This window comes from Lagopus muta, chromosome 6, assembly GCF_023343835.1.
Source record: "Lagopus muta isolate bLagMut1 chromosome 6, bLagMut1 primary, whole genome shotgun sequence".
Lineage (NCBI taxonomy): Eukaryota > Metazoa > Chordata > Aves > Galliformes > Phasianidae > Lagopus > Lagopus muta.
Window position 1 is genome coordinate 26,902,922 of NC_064438.1, and position 15,158 is coordinate 26,918,079.

General features: G+C 38.1%; 1 protein-coding gene across 9 annotated transcripts in view; it reads right to left on the minus strand.

Annotated features, from left to right (window-relative positions):
- SIPA1L1 (signal induced proliferation associated 1 like 1) overlaps nt 1-15,158 on the minus strand; it is a 192,242-nt gene that overhangs the window by 108,004 nt on the left and 69,080 nt on the right. For 5 of the 9 annotated variants that reach the window (XM_048949068.1, XM_048949075.1, XM_048949070.1 and 2 more), the window contains one exon: nt 2,936-3,012. The exons of the other annotated variants lie outside the window; for them this stretch is intronic. The gene's annotated coding sequence lies outside the window, so the exon portion shown is untranslated. The remainder of the gene's footprint in view (nt 1-2,935; nt 3,013-15,158) is intronic. 9 annotated transcript variants of the gene reach the window in all.

The window sequence follows — 15,158 nt, forward strand, 5'->3', positions numbered from 1 at the left end:
TGGGGTAGCCTCACTTATGAAAAGCTAGAGAGGTAACTGCCATGCTGCCTAGCCTGGGGACCACCAGGAAAATGCTTCTACACTGACCTCCAAGTTTTCTGTTTGCTAATTGTTTTCTTCAGCATTTTATAAGACATTTAATTATTCCTCTTCCACTGCTCAATTGCATGGTTATTGAAAATACTTCAGTTCACAGATGATGGACAGGCTTTCCATTCCACTGGTGACTCCCAAGCCAGAAGCTGAGGACACACACACACACACACACACACACACACACACACACACACAGGTAAATCCTATGAAAGGAATAGATTTGAGTGATTTCCTTTAAAAAAAAAAAAAAAAAAAAAAAAAAAAACACACACACACACACAACTTAGGGGGCCATCCATCACACTGACAAGCTGTTGGCTATCCTTGCTTCTGTTCGAATTGTTATAGCTAGGTTCACTGCTAACTCATCAAATAATTTGCTTACTTTATTATATTTCCAGCTATCTTAAACTGAATGGGGACAGCACAGGCTCCTAGCCCCATTATTTCATATTTTGCACTGTGTATGGCTCTTTCTCCAGTAACTGGCCTACTCATGTGATATCGTCTCATTCCTAAGAGTCTGAACTTCTAAAAATAAATCTAATACTTTAAAAAAAAAGAAAAACCACAAACCTAACAGTGAATGATCAGATGAAATTGCTGGAAAGACTATTAAATTCATGAAAACAAAATACAGTTTTGGTACCAGTAAAGAACACTTATGTAAAGTAGGTATGAGAAAAAGCAAGCTCTCCAATTTTTTGCTTGATTCACTTACACCAGATTATAAAGGCTAAAGCATCTTATAGGTCAAGTTCCTTTTCACAAATTTCTTCTTACAGTTTTACACCTAAAACATCACTTAGATATTCTAATTTATGACATTATTTTAAGTATGAACAATCAGACCAATAAGCAAAGCTTTGACTTTTTTTTTTTTTTTTTTAACTAATGACAAATAGGAGATATTAGACGGGTGGATTGTTTTCTCTTTTTTTTCCTTCCTTCCTGGTGGGGAGACAAATGTTTGTGACATAGGATCCGGTAATCTCATTATTTGCTGTTTTTAGCAATAAAAGGCTCACAAAATAAGCTATCCATGCTTGCCATTAATTCTGCATACCAAAAAACCCTGATAATTTCAAAATTTGAGTTACGTAAAAAGTAAAAGCATTCACAACTGCTACTTGTTGGTACCACTACTGTGTCTACTCGATTCCTATACTTGCATTTATAACCGCAATACTGTTCCCTCTCAGCAGAAAGCATTCAGTACAGGCTGCCCATTAGTTTTCCTGGCTTGAGTATTCTGCAAACTGACTGATCACCGCAGCAGATTCTGAGCCTCCCTCCCTTGAAACTGTCTCCCTGACACTCCCCTCATGCATGGGATAGGGAACCGTGGGGCTGTTTCTGGCTTGTTCCAAGCAGCTGTCACCTGGGCCATGCAGTCCCCCCTCTGGCTGCATGAGCCAAGCAGTCTTCCACACCCCTCTGCCTTTTCCATCCCAATCCCTGCAACTCCCAGATTAGCTGCTGTTCATGTTATGCCTAAACCATAGGCTTCCAAGTGTTGGCCCTACTCATCTCCTCCTGCATATCCAGCAGACGCATTTCTCTGGCTTCCAGAAATGAGATTTAAGGGCTTAAGAGAAAGGAGATTCATTCTCCTTCCTGCCCTTGCTCCCTTCTTCAATTTTCCAGGCACACGCTTACTTCCTTGCATTACAAATACATAGTAGAAAACAATAGAAAACTAGCTCCTAACAAAAACAAAAACAGCCTCTTTTTGCTGATGTGTCACATCAGCTTAGGCTCAGGTAAGTGCCAGAACAAGGGAGAGAAAGAGCAGGAGCAAGACACCCATCTTTCACAGTACTGTTTAGCTGTAACATAAAGCTACCAGCTGTAAAACACATTCAGAGACTTCCAACAAAGTTCATTATTATCCTAAAGACTTGAGGGATGTGTGTACACTTTCCAAGTTTAAGAAAAATGCCAAATACAACACATGTATATTTAAAAAAAAAAAAACTCATGGCTCAAACTATATTAAAATCAAGAGTCCACAGCGTAAGAATCTGTATTACTGAAGAAACAAATGCACTATTCAAATAAAAACAAGTTCAAATTCAATTCAAAAAGAAACAAATGCAATTTCTGTAAGTCCTTACTTCCACAATTTGATAGTAATTAAGTAATTAAGTATAAATGCAAATCAAGATCTCATTGGGTGCCCCATCTTCAAGCGCCCAAATATGTGCACAGGTCTGATGGCTGCACTACCATGATTAAACTGCCAAACCAAGCTCAGTAAGCAGATCAAGACCATCCCCTCTTCCTCCTGTTTAAAATTACTAAACCAAAAAATATAAATCAACCCCTCAACAATCCCTACAATGTGATTCTTGCAATCTAGAGGGGAGCTTTTGGCTTTCATTCCAGTACTTATTCCCAAAACACTGCTGTAAAGTATAAAAATGAATTAATGATGTTTTGATATAAGACAGCTCACTCAGACACCACACAGGACAGATTTACAGTTCTCATCATTAAATAAAACATTCAAAAATCCCCAGAGACTTATTTTTCACCAATGTTGACAGAGAAATGTACTGCTTTTATTATCACTGTCTAAGCTAAGAATAGAAGTTTACTGTGCATTTCAAACGTCCAAAGCAAAAAAAATAACAGGAGTTTCCCCTGAGCATCTATCATTATTCTCAATTATGAGCCATGAAAAATCATACATAATTTGAGGTTAAGACAATCGGAATATAAGACAAATAATTTTACATACTAAACTGTTCAGACTTCTCTGCAAACACACATTACTATGAGTGTTTTCAATTAATTCAGATTATGAATGTACTATTCACAGAAGAGTTCTACTTACAGAAAGACAGTTCCTCTTGGTAGTATCACAGACATCTGAGGAAGGGCACAGGAAATCTCTCTTCAAAGATGTAGCAGCTGGTAAAATAGAGAGAAAACTATGCAAAATATACAGATAAAATATTCTTGTTCAGAGTTAACTAACTCAAGAGCTAGGCAGCCAAAGAGTCTGAGAACAAAATTCTTGACAAAGAAGCCTCCTACCAAGAGCAAATGCCACAAAATCCCAGGTTTTTGTATCAGCAGTGCTATCAAGCAGCAGTACTTTCACATATACATTTCAAAGCCAAACAACTGCATGCACTTCGCTGTTCCCAGAACCTCTGCTGCTCATGAATCCATTCCTCCCACTTTTCTGTTCTCTTCACTCAAACTCCTATTCCCTCCTCCTTTTTTTTTTTTTTTTTTTTTTTTTTTTTCTTTTCAACGGTTTCCTGCTCTTACATTCTTTTCTTTCTCTCCTCCTAGTGGCCTGTCCTTCTGTCTCCCAGCCAAGCATCTTTTTCTTTCTCTTCTTCAGCCCTCTGGTATGTGAATCACAAGCGCTTCCTCCCTCCACACCACACTGATGCCAGCAGAGAAAACACCACGTATACAGAACAGATTGTCTCTGCACGCTCAGTGCTGAGACCTGCAGCTAACAGAACCTACTTCTGAAAAAAGCAATACCCACAGACACTGCAGCGCCACGCCAGGGCAGGCTCAGGTGCTCTGCTACCATGTGCCAAGTGTAGCCATGTTTGCAAATCGTGAGGCAGTGAAGACAACTGTGCGTTATTCAGCAAACTTGACAGAGCAGTATACTAAATCATGTGTAAACATCTGCCCAAGTTAAAAGTCACTGAAATAAAAGGCTTAAACTGGGACAGGTCAAGAACCCCCTGAACAGCTTTTTGATGCACAGGACAGGTTTACCCACAAGCATGCAAAACCTCTGGTGCAACACAGCTCTCCTTCTATTTCTCTTCTATTTATATGAAATATATAGCTCATTAGCTAAACTCAGCAAGGTAGCCAAGACACACCATGCATTTCAATGCAGCATCAACGCATGCTTCACACTGGAGCTCAGGCCTCTTCCCTCCCACCCTGTGGTGTGAGGCCTCTCAACCAACCCCAGTCAGCACACGGCGGTGCCAGCACCACTGCTTTCAAAGCCAGCACCCGAGTAAACACGTTCAGTGAAATCCTGTGTATGCCATAATCCAGGACGTTGTATTTAACTTCATGGATTTTTCCAGCTGTTCATTAATCCCCACTGAATGGGGAGAAGAGCACAGATGGAAAAGAAAATCAACCTTCCCTCAGCAGTATATCTTCCTATAGTCAGTAATGTAATTCTACTGGGTTAGGCCTTGCAGTTTTTGATTTTAGAAAATGTCCTCAAATTTTCATTCAAGTTAGAAAAAGCAAGCTAATATTAAGCTCTGTTGTGCAACTACATTTTCAGCTATTTGGAATTATTTTCTACTTGTTTTGCACTTAGAGTGCGTTCCCAGATGTGACAGACTAAACAGAAGCCCGTTCTTCAAATAGAAGTTATCAGACAACTTACATGGAAAAAAATCTACTAAGCCATACTGAATCCACATCGGTTTATTTAGCTTTGTATTGCTCTTTAACATCTTGATCTCACTGCTTAAATTTAGTTCTATTCCATAGAATGGAATTAAGTAAGAAAGATGTTATCTTCTCAGAGTAGGGGTTTTTAGTCTGAGTCACATCACTGGCAGGACCACTAAAGGATGCTCAAATACTAGCTCAGTATTTCACAAAATAAACTTGTCAAACAGCAAATATTTATGAAAGGAGGCATTAGAGATGTCAGGACAGTTTCCAGTCACAGTGGTTTCAGCTTCCAGCACATGTATTCGAATTACATTTTTAATCTGTAGTGCTTTACCTGCTTATTTAATTACCAGTGCATTCGAAAACTCGAACAGTTTAATCCACCTACTTACTTACAATAACCTATCCTGAAGTATATAAATGACTAGTCTAAATCATTCCTATAGCATTACTGATTTGCTTTGAGAGATTCCAGAATATTATATGTGTCTTTCAACAACAGTTGTGTGGAGAAAGTGAATTTAAGGAGTGATAGGACAAATACAATAACTCAGATACTCAAGACAGATTTGGAAATATCCCTGGAGGAAAAAGAACAAGGGAGAAATCAATTTAAGTTAAAGAAATTACAGTAAAATTAAATATAATATTCACTTTTGACTGGGCAGATGTCTAAGGGGAGCAGCAGATGCGATTTATGTAAGTGATGCCTCTGACACCATCCAACATGATCTGCAGATCATGTATCTGAAATAATTGCTGTATGTGAGTGTAACTGCTAGATAATCTTCTTTCAGAGAACTGAAACTGCGGCTTAGTTTAAAATAAAAATAAAAATACAGGAGAAGCATTAAAGCACTTCAGGTTGAGTCTGCTAAAACTTGTCCTGTATCAAGTTTTGCTTCATATTTCCATTAATACTGCGGGTACCCAAGCGGGAGAATACTGAAAGAATCTGTAAGTGCCACCAAACCAGGGGACCAAGGAGCATATAGGAGATAGTTGCAATTAAAGGTGAGGCTGCTAAATCAGAGATTCCAAAGCCAACAACATACGGTCTATTCAGATGAAAGCAAAACAAAATAATATAGGTATGAAAGAGATAAACAAATTAAAAAAAAAAAAAAAAAAAAAAGAAAAAAGGAAATAGTCAACTAATGAGTAATAAAGCAGAAAAGAACTCAGCTGTACTGGATCACAGGCTGTGTAAGTCATAAACATGATGCTCCACTCAGGCAGATATCATTCTGGAAAGTACAGAGACGATGATGCACGAGAATTGAAAGGAAATATTGTAAGTCTACACAACAAATAGCCCTAGCTATGAAATACCACGCAGATAATTCTTCTGCATTCTGAGAAATATATATTAAAATCTATTTCTAAGGTTACTAAAAACAAAGAAAGCAGCCACAAACAGAAACTCATCTTCTTAATATATAGTTACGCATACCTGGTTTTCCAAGATGTGTTTAAAGTAAATAAAGTTCTTGCTTTTTTTTATGGCCTTTAAGTACAAACACATTTCTGTGAATTACTTTAAGTGACAATACATCTAAACTGATAACTCTTCTCTTTGCCTCCTCTCCTCAAATACCTTCCAACTGAAGTTCTTCTCCTTGTAAACCTAACTTGAAATACCTTAATTAGAATTAAACAACGCAGATATCAGAAAATCGCAACAGATTTAACGCTATCTGCACTTTTTTTTCCACATTTGGCAGTATTCCATGCAGTCACACTTTGAAATTTGGTTTCAATGGGAAGGTTTTCATTTTTTGCTTTTTCAAAGTGTCAAAACACATCATACTTTGTATATATACCTTCAATATGAAATAATTTGGATTTTACCTACCAGATGTCTGTGGACACACATGTATTTTAGCACCATACACAGATGTACTTTAGCTCCAATTTTATTTTTCAAGTTTCCTTTGAAACATCAAAAATATTCCAACTCAAACTTTGCCAAATCTGGCACAAATTTACATAAATATAGAGATAATCAAAGCATTTATCAGAGTGGAAGCGTTAACAGCTTCATACAAAAATGTGACACCATCTTTCAGCTTTTCACAGAACTCAGACTTTAATCAACTCTTATTGAGGTTTTGCCCCTAGTTCTTTCATCAACATTCCTAGCTGGGAAAAATTTAATAGTACATTTTTCACATATACAGACCAGTTTCTGTGATCTGGTAGATGGATGCACAGTGGCAAACAGGCACTGGCAATAGCAAAACAAAAAAACAAAAAAAAATAGAGATAGACACTACTCTTCTTTTTCTACAAAAGCATGCATATTTACTAGTTCAGAGATTGAAAAGATGGAATAACATGCAAAGCCATTTGGAAACCCAAGACTCTTTACACATCATGTGAAAATATTTGCTGAAGGATAGAAAAAGACTGTGATTACATCTCCAGAACTATGCTAAACTACCTGTGAAACTAAAACACGACTTCTTGATCCAACAGACCTGCTCCTGAAGGAATGAAAGAAGTAACCCAATTCCAGGAAAGGTACTTGCAGTACTGCCAGAGAAGTAAAGAAAGTAACCACTGACATTTGGACAGAAAGAAATATATATACCACACTGTTTTCTCTGACTCTGTGGACAGAATGCAGTGGTTTAGTTGCACACTAACTTGCCACTTACAGAAACTAAAAACACAGTAATTATTAATTTGGTACGTAGAATAAATGTGTTGTTTTTGTTTTTAACTAATCCTCCTAACATCTCTCTTTCTTTTGACATCTGCATTAACAGAAGAAAAAAAAAAAATAGAGAACTGGCTGACCAGCAGAGCTCAGAGGGTTGTGATCAGCTGTGCAGAGTCTAGCTGGAGGCCTAGCAGTGTTCCCCAGGGGTTGGTACTGGGTCTGGTCTTGCTCAACATCTTCATCAGTAACCTGGATGAAGGGATAGACTGCACCTCCAGCAAGTTTTTGATTATAGAAAGCTGGCAGGAGTGGCTGACACACCAGCAGGCTGTGCTCCGTTCAGTAAGACCTGGACAGACCGGAGGGTTGGGGAGAGTGTAACCTAATGAAGTTTAAAAAGAGCAAGTGTAGACTCCTGCACCTGGAGAAGAATAACCACAGGTATCAGTACAGGTTAGAGGCTGACCAGCTGAAGAGGAGCTCTGCAGAGAAGGATCTGGGTGCCCAGATGGACAACAGGCTGGCCATGAGCCAGCAGTGTGCACTCACAGCTAAGAAGGCCAATGGTATCCTGGAATGTATTAAGAATAGCGTGACCAGCAGGTCAAGGGAGGTCATCTTCCCTTCTACTCTGCTCTACTGAGGCCACATCTGGAATACTGTGTCCACTTCTGGGCTCATTTCAAAAAAGACAGGGATCTCCCAGAAAGAGTCCAGTAGAGGGTAATAAAGACCATTCAGAACCTGAAGCAAGTCCCATATGAGGAAAGGCTGAGAAACCTGGGACTCTTCAAAGTATGGAGTAGAGAAGGCTGAGAGACAACCTCATCACCCTTTATAAATATCGAAAGTGTGGGAATTAAGTCAATGGCGCTGACTCAATAGCATAAGGAGCATGCAGCAACAGAACAAGGGGTAACAGTCAGACACCAAAACATGGGAAGTTCCACACTAACATAAAACAATGAAGAACTCCACTGTTAGAGTGACAAAATGCTGGAAAAGACTGCCCAGTAAGGTTGTGCAATCTCCTTCTCCGGAGACTTTCAAGACCCATCTGGACACCTACCTGTGCAACTTGTGGTACAGAATCTACTTTAGCAGGGGAGTATGACTTTATCTCTAAAGGTTGCTTCAAACTCCTACAGTTCTTTAATTTTGTGGGGGGGAAAAAAACACCATCAGGAATCCAGCAAGTGGAGAAAAACAACAATGTAGTAAAAGAGAACAAGTTAGAAATATCCACATGAACAAGACAACACCACTACTCCCGAAGGGATACAAGCACTTGTTGGTATGCAAGTACAATAGAGAATAGGGACAACATTATCATCATCCTAGAGAAGATGAGCTCTCCTTGCATAGTGTTTTCCATCAGAAAACAATTCTCAAAGTATTTCCCTTCTACATTCTGAGATCTTGCAAGCTTGCACAACCAGCAGAGAGCTCTTAAGTACTGAACCACCAACCTTATTCACCAACAGGTCTTTGCCACCAAGAGCTGCCAAGCTACATGGTCATTGTGCAAAATCCATGAAGTGTCAATGCCTCTAAAAGGCAAGAAACTGCTTTATATGGAGAGACTGATGATTAAAAGAGAAATCTGTGGCAAAGTCTGCAATATAGTTCAAAACTTGTGACTCCTGGTCCAGCATTCCCATTTTTAGACAATGATTTGGTCTGCATACTGGGTAAATTTTAAAAAATCTGTGCTTTTATACTTGGAGTACTAAAATAAAATAAAACATTACACTAGAGAATAAACAGCTGTCTAAACATCTTTTGAAGTCCAGAAAAGAAATTCTGCATCACTGCGAGGGATTTCATTCTTGAATAGGTTAGGCAGAGGCACCTTGATATCATCAACAAAACTCCCTAGTATTTTGGGGATTTGCTTTTGTTCTGAAGGATAGAGAGGATGGATACGTATGCTTCTTTTTCATGTACTTGTTTACAATCTTTTGGTCAGAATGAAGATGCTTATACATTAGATCCTATTCTGACTCACAGAAGTTTATTACTGAATTTCTAAGTGAGAATCCATCAAAATACAGGAAAGCACCATCTGGTTTATACAAAACAAACACTGGTCCGAAAGGTGTTATGTTTTATACTGATCCTGTTGATATTGTAAAGAGGAAACTATGCTGAGGTAGCCTCTGTTCCTGCTTGTGACAGATCTATGATTACACTGTTTACTCTTACAAGTATAATGAATGCACTAGAACACATTATAAAGATTCTCAGACTAACAAAATGGACTTACTGAAATAGTTACTAATTCTAGCTGATAACACAAAACACTTTCTTACTAATAAGGTAAGGACAACATTATCTTACACTCTGGGTCATCTTCGATCCACGTAAACTCCCAACAGATCACGTTACAACAAAAGATGACAAGTGAAACAATTGCCTTTGTTTAAAAAGCATCAGGTATCAGGAGCACAGATCTGCACATGGCAAGATGATGAAGGAATACCAACTTTGAAGTACTCCCTTAATATCTCCATTACCTGACAATCCACGGTCTCTGTATCTTCATCAGAATTTCTAATTTCTACATACATTTCTCCTCAAATCAACATCCAAACTGTCTCATCTCCAAAATCCCTAAGGAAAAACTTTGTGTGTTATTCAAGAGTACCCTATACAACCAAATCTTTTACAAGATCATTCAGGTGCATATTTCCCATTAATAAAAATACTAATTTCACAGATATCCCTGAGTAAATCTGGATTACAAGCAGAGCCACATTGTTTGGTCAATGTAAAGTAAGAATAGTGTAATAAAAACCAAGTATAGCAAGACTAACGAAAGAAACCTAGTTGGGTTTGGTTTCTTACTGAATACTGTCCTATGTTTCAAAGGACCTTCCTCTCACCTCATTTACTCAGCTTAATATATTTGGGTCCATTGCCTGAGAAGTGCTCACACTGCACTCTCCAGCTGGGCAACACAACTCCGTTCAAGCCACTATCCTGCACAAGCCGTCTGGAACTTAGTATAATTGACACTTGCACCTATCCACCAAACATGATTGAAATCAGCAAGTTCAAAAGCTGCTAGGAAAGGCAAGTCATCATTAAAGCAGGTTTAAGAAACAGTATGTACATACAAAGTGAGCGTATTTCTGCCCATCACAAAAATATTTCAGCCGAGTATCTCTGAACTACTACAACACCAAAAAGATACGATCACCACTAAACATTACACCTTGCCACACTGTTTCCACACATGAAAACAAATCCCTGTAATTGTTTTGTTTTTATTTTTTTCAGTAAACACAGCTGCTCTTCTCTCCTTTCAGTAAGGCTGCACCGTGGAAAAGAATTCTTCATTATCTTCAATAGAAAACAAGAGTTGGTTCAGAACAAAAATGATTCAGCCTCAAAATATACAACGAGTAACTTCAACTAAACAAGCTTAAACTTACTTAACAGCACATTATCTCCAATAGTTTCACCATTATTTCAGAATGAAGGCGGATCCTCCTATTCCTTAGCACAGAGAAGGAAAAGAAAAATAAAAGGTGGGGGTGTTTATCAGCTGTTCAACCCAGGAACAAGAAAGACCACTTTCTGTAACACGAAGTATAGCATGGTACAACATAATCACTCCGTGCCCACTAAGCTTTAAAGTTTGGTACTATAAAGTAAGAAGAAACTCCATACCACATAAGCTGCTCTACTGCAAAGCACATCAATCTTGACATAGCTGTTTCTCATTTTTTATAATGCTCATTCCTAAAAACATTTCAAATATAGTTCCATAATTCCTTGCCAAAAGTATTCGCTGGACAAAAACTGTTTTCCAAACACTAAATCTGATATTATTGGTCTGATGTGCTTGCACTATAAATAAACTGATAGTATAAGCCACAAAGTCAAATTGCACAAAAGCCAACAAATTCTGATTAAATAAAATGAAAATTGTATTTCATATCCAGACAGATTAGCTAAGGAAAAAAAAAAGCACAAAAGAAAGATGTTGTAAATTCACACAGACCATGACTGGTGTGATCCTGAGATGTGCCGGCAATCCGATTGCCAAGAGGTACTATTCCAACATTAAACCACTCAATTTAGAACTGATCGTCACTGCATAGATACTAAAACAGAATTAAGTTCTTCTAAAGATACATGGTATTTGCAGTTGAGGCAACAATATGAGCATCAGTCTGTATAATGCTTCTAGCTGGATCACTCAGAACAAATTCTTACTTCAAGAATTGGTTCTATCAAAAAAAAAAAAAAAAAAAAAAAAAAAAAAAAGGGTGAAAGAACGATGTCTCCTGAAAGAGAAAGAAGGAAACATCCCTTGTTTTTGGGGAAAATAAATAAACAAATAAAAAATGGCAGCAACAACAAAACACACCTGTATTGTGCTCACACAGCACTGTGAATTATTCCGAAGAGAACACTGGTCCTCTGTCATGTCACTGCACAGAACTTCTACCCTGAGTACTGAATGCAACGCTGTTCTTTCCAAGTGAAAGAAAAATGAAAAAGAGAATGAGGAAGGCAATGAAGAGTAAAAAAAGCCCTGATTCGGTTCCTAAGCCAGAAGTCACCAAGTAAGCCTACAAATCATTCCCATATTCCTCCACGTACAACTGTTGCCAGGCTCTGTCAGAGGCAGCACCACTAGGCCAGCGGGACTTTTGATTTAACCAAAAGCAGATAAGCTAGCTATAATGTGATTTCTGGATGAAAGACAACTGCTAGGATTTTAATGTATGAGAAAACGAATCCAACTTGTCCAAATATTTAACCTGCTCTTTTAAGTTGGTCACGAGTATCAACATTCCTCTCTACATCCAAGCCATTTTAATAAAAGCAAAGCTGAAAAACCCGGATTAGCCTTTACCAATGAAGGAAGACACGATGACTTCTTTGCAGAACAATCCCAGAGGGAGTACTTGGCCCAAATTTTAATTTCACAGTAAAGATATTAAATAGCCACTGCCTTTAACTTTTCTCTGTTTTTTTCCTTTCCCTCTCCCTCAAATCTTACCATACCTATTCCTGCTTCCCTTTTATAGTCAAGGACAGAAGCAAAAGGCGGAGTTGCAAGGAATGTATGCCTGTCCCCACTTACTCCCTCCCAGCCTAGCATGTAAACGTTTAAAGAATGCTATAAACTTTTGATTCCAAATTAATCCCAGCTGGGAAGACATTCAGTCTCCAGTTATTTCACAGCTCATTCTCTATCCAAACAACCTCCTCCCAATAGCCAATTGTTTTCAAAAAAAAGAGGCTGTAGCAGTATATTCTCCACCTCTAAAGAAGGAATTATGTGCTGGTTCTCAACATCAACTTTTCCTCCATTCTGCAAAGACCTTTAGCACTGGTTCTAGAATAGAGTAGAAGAGGTACTAAAGGAAGGAGGAAGTTATTCTGAAGAAGAACACCTCGAAAGAAGAAAAAAAACAAATGTTGAACTTGAGTTTAAACAATAATTATTCAGTACTTCCTCAAACTATGAATAATCATATCTTTCCTGTATGCCCTACACACACACATCGCAATATGGGCTGTGATCTTCACAAACATTGCTGACCTCACAGAAGCCTGAATTAGTGAGAACAGCAGTGGCTCTTACCCCAACATTTGACTGCCATATTAAGAAGTGAAGATTTTTAAGGGCCACATTATAGGAATAATAAGACAAAACTTTAGAAAACTCAAAAAAAAATAAAAAAGAAAAGAGGGAAAAAGGTCATCTGCAGTATTTCTTGTACCACAGCTGCCTAACCAGAAGTTTGCAAACAAATTCAGATGTGCTGAGACCAAGAGAATAAGATGATCCAACAAACAGGTGAGGAAGCTGCTTTTTTTTGGCTTCAAACCAGAGGCCAGCCAGGCCAGCTCTGTTCTGGACAGCTGAAAGCCCCAGACAGATCCAAGGATTCAGCCTCACTGATGACAAGACAGTGATGGGATGGATGAGAGAGCCACCCTCATAAGACCTGGGAAGGCCTGCTCATGTACAAATACCAGTAAGAACAGTAAGTGCACCACATCACACCCCCAAACCACCTTTATATACACCTTTTATACTGTCCAATTTATTCCACAACATGAAGAGACTTTGCCACCCTGAGTTGGATAATTTGGAGAAAATTATTCTGTGACATTTTCCAATGTACCACACACAAAACCAAAGATGAGTTTCCAGAAACCTGAACCTAGAAAATGTTTGCAATTTCTGCTAATAAGCTTTCTTTGTTTTAAAATAAAAATGTGGTCATTCACATATGCTGGGGAAAAAAAAAGCAAATAAATATTAGTGCTAATAAAAAAAATTAGCACAAAAAATAGCAGAGCTTCAATGTTCTAAAGAACTGCACCTTAGTACTAAGCCTTCAAATATGGAAATAATTATATAAATTAATGACCATCCTCTAATAACATACATGAATATTAACACACAAAAAATTTAAACAATTTAAGACCAACAGGAAATGCTTTTTATTAATTGCACTGCTGCTTATGCTGAAGTTACATGGCATCATTCACATTATGATGTGTATGTATGCGTATGTTATGTTTTATACATAAAAAGACATAACTCACACTATGGGATCTGAAAAGCTAATATCATATTGTCTTAGACTGGTCTTTATCTTTCATCACATAGAACAGAGTTAAAGTTGTGGTTTTGCATTATGCATAAGCAGTGAATGCAATTAGACTGAAAAGCAAGCTGATCTTCTCTGATCTCAAGTGGAAAGAATGAACTCTGATCTTCACAGGTGACAGCTTTGTGTGTTACTGCAATTTATTAGTTAGCTTCCTTGAATCTATCATATCTGCAAAAGAAAACTCAAAACACAAAGTTGTGGCCAATCCACTAACGATTTAACAAACAAGAGTATCAAAAAAAGGGAGCAAAACAGTTACATTACTTTGGCATAAAGAAACTACAAGTAGTTCTTCCCTTCGCAATTCAAGAATGATTCTAAAAAAGTGGAAGAAAAAATAAAATGCCTGCGGGAAGAATGTCAGGAGTAAGAGGGGGAAGAAACTTGATCTTTCATCTAGCAGGCTACAATGAAGCTTCTCTTGCTTTTGGGGGGATAAGAATTCCTTTAAGGACTGCCCACTGCCGAATTCCCAGAAATATTTTCATTCAAATGGGATAATTCCCAAATAAGTCAACTAGAGATATTTGTTTTCAAGCATGAATTTAGTAAATTTTATGGTCAATGCAGTTGTGGTAGTAGCAGTTGCTTTTGTTCACAAAACACTTCACAAAGTAATCAAGCATATTTCTGTTGAAACGCACCACCCACCACCTCATTGTGTGCAAATCCACTGTTTGGTCTCCATAAACATTCAGCAAATACTGACGAATGTCAGTGAGCACCATTTTTCCCACATGGAGGAATTCAGTGACACACCTTTGCTTCGTACACACTTCCATGTCAGACGCCATTCTGTCAGACCACCCTCTGTTGCCATCTGTCATACAGCAACAAAATGTAATGCAACAGTTGGGAAAAGGTTCAACCTTTTCCCAACCTGCCATATCACCAGCATCTGCCTTTGATATCATCGGCCAATGTAATAAAATAGGAGGCATTACTTTCAGAGCAGCCCCTGTAACATGCAAGCTAAGTATTGCAGAGATAGCCAGGTTGCTAATGCTTCACCAGTCAGTCCCACAAAATGTCTATCACAGTAAACATCTCATTTGGTAATCACTGTAAATTTATGATTCTACACAGTATGAAGTAAATACTTGCTAGTTCTAAGGTATACTGCATTCCACCTGTTAAAGATAAGCCAGGGAAAGTCACACACAGCAAACAATACATGTACTACATTAAGTCACAGCTCTCTGCATCTATGCGAGCTACAGAATTCTCTAACATTAAAGCCTTACAAAAACCATTTATTTTCCAGGGCACAGGATTGCAGAGATTAAGCTCCAACACTGCTTGGCAGTCTCAAACAGGCTATGCTAAAATCCACGCTATTAAAT